This window comes from Thunnus albacares, chromosome 2 (genome assembly GCF_914725855.1).
Source record: "Thunnus albacares chromosome 2, fThuAlb1.1, whole genome shotgun sequence".
NCBI classification, from domain to species: domain Eukaryota; kingdom Metazoa; phylum Chordata; class Actinopteri; order Scombriformes; family Scombridae; genus Thunnus; species Thunnus albacares.
In genome coordinates, this window is record NC_058107.1 from 20,044,850 (window position 1) to 20,051,020 (window position 6,171).

Consider the following 6,171-nt stretch of genomic DNA (forward strand, 5'->3'; position numbering starts at 1 on the left):
GGACAATTATTGGGTGTATATGTCTTTGTGATCACATAGACTATGTTTCTTCTCAGTTCAATAGTTTTACGCTCAAAAAAATATGAGAATTATTTCATTGTGTGAGTCATCACATGCAGAATAGTCCATCTAATTGTCAAAATCTGCTGAGCCCATGTTTCATGAATTGTACTGATATGGAGTGGTCATAAAGTCCGATAAATTGATAAATTAGTCTTCAGGTGAGAATGGGAAGTTCCTCACATTAATCCACCAATGGTACATGCTGTCCAGTTAGTTTACAGGTGTAAGTCATGAGTGTAAAACACATTTATAGAGCTTGAGGACAACAGAGTTACTACAGGTTGTTAACATGGAGGAGCTGCTCAGATGAACAGTGGACGGGGGCGATAGAGGTGTAAAGTATACAATCATTGAAATCAAATGCTTGCTGCAGTGGATGCTGCTTGTGATGACATAACAGCAGAAGCGTGCAGAGGATGGTTGCCGCATACAAGACGATTCTTCCCCTGTTTCATTGCAAGAGAGAACATTAGATGTGATGAGAATCTGTGGTCAAACAGACAGGAGTGACAGGATGATTCCCAGCACTGTAACTTCACCTTGTTACTCCTGCATATAGTTTAGTATAGTATAATTTTCAGTTCTTTGTCTGCTCAGTGACCACTGCAGGACAATAAAATAGTTTTTCCTCACATTACATTACAAATCAAAGTGCTCTTTAGCTTCACAAAGTGGAATTTGAAACCTTGCACTGCTGAAAACAGCATCTGAAGTGAAGAATATACACGATGGCATTCAGTTAGCGTCAGAAAAATAACTAAATAACTGTCTAGTACAGCAGGCATTCATTGTCAATGAAAACATGAAGGACAAGTCTGTTTGAAATAAGGAGATGAGGAACACAAGTTCACACAATGTCAAAGGAATGTCTCATTTTGGTGGCAATGACTTTTTCATTGACACAATAACTTCATTTTGAAACATGAATTAAAAGTTTTGAATGAGTTACGGCCTTTCGCAGGTTAACTAAAGTGTTTTGCTGCACATATGAGCTGTTTTGGGAAATGCATCTTCAGTGCTGAGAACTTAAAAAATGTTCCAAGAAATGTGCCAAACCAATTGACAAAAACTGTAATATGAAATGTAGCTTTATACAATTCCTTCATCTTTCATATCATTTGTCAAAATGAAGAGTTTTTGGCAAATTATAATTTCATCCAAATTTAAGGAACAGGTGGTTCATCAAAGTAAAGGCCGATGTTACAGTAATGGTTATCAAGAGTGTCATCTCCACTATTCATCATTCAGACCTCATCGTGGACTGTCGTCAGCTTTATTGCTGCAAATTACACTCCCACAGTCACAATATGTGCCAGATTATTATTTTGACTTTCAGGAAGTGAATGAAAGGAATTTAAAAGCAAATCATATTATGAGAAACAGTAGGATCAATTTGGGTTCTAATACCAGTCCAGCAATATATTAAAATTAGCAATTAATGTTCTGCTAAAGCATTCACAGCTTCTGCATACTACCAAACCTCCGGCCTCTTTCAGTAAAATTATGAGTTTATGGCAAAAATATAATTGTGTTTAATTAACAGGTTGCTGTTTGTGGTTGTCAAGATTTATGTCTGTAGTTCATCATCCTTCAATAACTACGATGTGACATGTAGAGCTCATTAATCACCAGTCTGTAATACAAGGCTCTGAAGGTATGATTTTCCACAAGATTTTCTTGCCCTTCATAATAAGAAATAATTTAGGATCAATTTTAGTTTTCATAACATTCCAATATTATATGAAAATCAGGGATCACAGTTCAGAAAACAGTCTCACCACAAGGTCCATTTAGTAGCCGTTCTGGGGCTTTGGGTCATAATCACATGGTCTTCATCAACTGATGAAATTGGCCCAGCTGTAATTTCAGTGTTTTTCTGAACACTTTGAGGAAGTCTCATCCATTTTGTCTTAAAATATCAGATTGAAAGATCATTCTTGATGTTGAAAAGAGCACTTAAGAAAACCACAAGGTCCATTAGTAGCTGCTCTGGGGCTTTTGATCATATCATTTTGTTATTGTAAGCTGGTCTTTAACATGTTCAGTTAGAGGGAAAAACTCTTTGTCTATAATTTCTCATCGTCCATTTACTCTTCACAAAGTAAAGTTTATAGTTCATAGTTTATAGATCAGACGTCACAAATTGCTTCAGGATGAAAGACAAAAATAAGACATAAAATACAGTCACAATATAAAAGTAATAAATAAAATGGAGATAGAATAAATAAAACTAAACAAAGACAAGTTTAAACATGTGGGTCATAACTAGGAAAAAACATCAAACTGGTAAAAAGGCAAGTAAACCTTTGAGGTATACAAAGACCAACGAGCAGGCAGCCCATTTGAAAAGTTTAATACAAAAAGCTATAAAAAGCATATTGAGCCATCTTGACTTCCTGATCTTATGATAATATAGTTTGGTGAAGACAGTAGAATAAAATCACAGCAGCTAAACTGCACTCATTAGGAAAAACCTAATAAAATGACTTTGTAATCAAATCCACTGCTTTTAGCACTGAGCAGTTCGAAAAGGCTGCTAACTGGATATTCAGAGTGCAGCGGTCACGCAGGTCTGTGAGTGGAGAGAGTGCCTCAAATGAAGTTAGTTTGGGAAATGGATATGACACAGAGATAGGACAGGAGACAATCCATCGCCATCATGAAATTGTCTGAAACTTAAAAGCCAGATGGCAGTCAATCTGGCCTGTTGTCACATGATTTGTTGTCTGACTGTGTCACCTGAAGCTGGAGTATAGTGAAATGCAGATTGTTAGTTTGATAACAATGTCAGTTTCAATTGCTTTTGTTCATCTGAATCAAAGAAGGTACAAAATATAAACACGTATATAAAGTGTCTATATAGATAGATAGATAGATAGATAGATAGATAGATAGATAGATAGATAGATAGATAGATAGATAGTCTTTTTTTCAGTTCAGATTCCACCAGATTCAACATGCCGTCTCATCGCAGATCTTGGATGGGGAGGAGGTAAACAATCAGCCAGGGGAAGGAGCCATGGTTGCTCAGCCGAGGTGCGGGGCCCCCCTGAGGGCCATAAGCTTAACAACAAACCATATAGCAGTGGCCTTCTCTAGCATACAATCCTGTCAATCTGCATTGGCACACATGGGCAGAAGAACATCAGACTGACAGGAGCCTCTATCACATGCCCTGGTGCCTGTTAGAGCACGTCGACTCTAATCACACATGGACATGTGCATGTCGGCCCTGCACACAGACTCTGCTGACGGGCAAACAGATGTAGATATGACACAGCATTGTTATTTCTGAAACTGTTGATTTGATTTTAGCATTGGACTCCTTTCACTGGTATCAATAAGGTCCCTGTGTTCTGGTGGCACCCACTGTAAATCCTTCTAATCTCTGTTGTCTCCTGGGCCGATAAAAGTTCACTGGAATTGGGCTTTTCAGCATCATTTCACATAATCATGTCTATGTGTGTGTTCAAGTTATTGATTTCACTCTTCCACTGTGACTGATGCCGTTGTTGTGTGTTGTTCTTTGTGCTGTAGGCTGACAAGCAAGCAAAGGCAAGCTGGAGAAGAGCTCTGGTGTGCTGTTTACTCGGGCAGAAGTCCTGATATGACATTTAACAAGACATGCTATTACCACATATTATCTAAAGCCAGAGCAAGGTGTGAGTCATCTCAGCGAGGGAATCCTGGGTTGAAAAGGATGTTTGTCAGGAAAATAGAAGGAAAAAAAGGGACTGAGGTGCAGCTCTCACAAGGACACATTAACTGCTGCACTGTGTTTTTAACTAGAATCACATTTGAATGTTTGTACACTATATTCTAGTAATTGTGCTGTGGTGTGGTATTATCATGTAAAATTGTAGGATTAAAGGCCTCAGCATGCAATTCAGGCTCAGGATTAGGAGTAAAACCAGGCTTGAGATAGTATGTATCCATCCTGACATGTTCATCCACAGATGGATCCGTGGGATTTTGTTGTTACTGGTACTGAAACCACCATGAAGGCAGCTTTGGGGTTTTCCAGCCCTGCTCCTCTCAGTCTGTCATCCCGTGTTATCACTCCATCCTCTCACCACCTGATCTACCTGACAGCTCAGTCCTCCAGGCAGAACTGGACTTTATGGCCCAGAGACTCCACAGTCCGGAGCACTGAAGCCTTTTAACTCAGTGACTCAGATTTTAACTGACTCAGATGGTGGTTTTTCTAAATTTGTTCTCACTCATATGAGACACAAAATTGTTACCATGTTTCACTAAAAGGTGTGAAAACAAAAGCCACTTATACTTCTCTTTTTTTTTGTCATGGTCATCAAAAATGACACAGTCGCCATCTTCTGGACAATATGATTTATACCTTTTTCTTAAGCATTGTTGACATGCTTTACAGGAATAAGTGGAATAATGTTTGTCACATAAATGAATGAATTTTTGGCACATTTACACAGTTTTCTTCACACAGTTTGAACTCAGTGTTTGTTTGTCTTGAATGTATCCAGCAGCAGCTGCTCTGCAAGTGGTGCGAAGGGTTTTGAAATGCAGCAGAGCATCAGGGCGTCCAAAGTGCAGCCCAGCATAGACACTGAACCACATTTGGACTGTAGGTATCCTGAGCCCAAATAATTGTATAATACAAAAATTTAAAAATGAGGTAGATCAATAGATAAATGAATAAATTATATGACTAAATAAATCTATAAAATAGCTATAAAATCAGTGTGGTTTGCAAGTACTGTATGTAACTGGCTCAAGGCAGAACTTTTATCTCCCAACAGTAGTTTCATATTTTGACCACAAGATGGCAGAATGACAAAACGTTTCCATATCAGGGAAATTCACAACAAGCTCAAAACTAAGACCTGCCTTCATATTATGTTATATTTTTGTTTTCAGTTCAGGATTTTTCTCTTCTTTTTGCAGTTTGTATTGAAGGTCTTTATAAAAAAAAATTGTATTTAGAAATATAAGAGATCACATCACACTAGAGTGTAATTCCCTGAACTGATACTGAAGATTAGTATCAATTAATTACAGTAATTCTGTGTACTAATACTTTTACACCTGCATTTACAGATTTTTTTGGCTACTTGGATTCAGTGGAAACAAACTGTGAATAGAACAGACATATTTTCATCTTTTACATTCATATGGATATGATATATGACTCATGTTTGTGTCCATCTGATGAATGATGAATATGTATATCACACGTGCACACAAACGCTGATGAATTTTTAGGGGAATAGGTATCTTTTTAGCTGCTAAATGCTCCACTGTGTTCAACAACTATCCATTAACTTTGTCTGTAAGCCCCCCCCCCCCCCCCCCCCCCCCCCCCCCAAAAAAAACCCCCATCTGCCTGTTGCAGCTGTGAGAGCGATGAGAATGAACCAAAACAGTAAAATTGTGTGCCAGAAAATCTAAACAATGAGCTGAGGGCACCTGCAGAACCAGGTGATAGCAGGGACTCATTACTAGCTAATTGTCACATTTCACACAGCAATTTGATCCAGTGCTGGGTGATATGGACAAAATCAAATATCATGATATTTTGACCAAATACCTCAATATCGATGCAACGATATTATATGGAAGACTATTGGCGCTTTCACAAAATATTTACACAATGAGATTTTTGATAAATAATCATCAGTAATGTGGATATAATGAATGAGAGGGTAAAGACAAATAATAGAACAGCTAGAACAGTTCACAAAGTTTAGAAAATTACATCACTTTACTGTACTGCAGCCTTTAAAACCAGGAGAAGACAACACTTTACGATACACATTACGATATCCAAAATCCAATAGTCTCATATCACGATATAATAGATATATTGCCCCTGATTTGATACATTATTATTATTTTAAAAAATCAATTATAGCTGCTTTAATGTGGGCAGCTGTATTTCAAAGACAGTATAAGCAGCTTTAAAAGCTAGAGAGCTGTTTTTCCTTTGAATATAGACTGTTACATTGATGCTTAAATTACATACATTGAATGAAGGCTGTTATATTGATGAGTAAACCACCCAGTAGAAACACCTGCATGTGTCTTTAAGAGGCGTGTGTGAAGAGGAGGCGGAGTCCTGATCCACAGTGTAGCAGC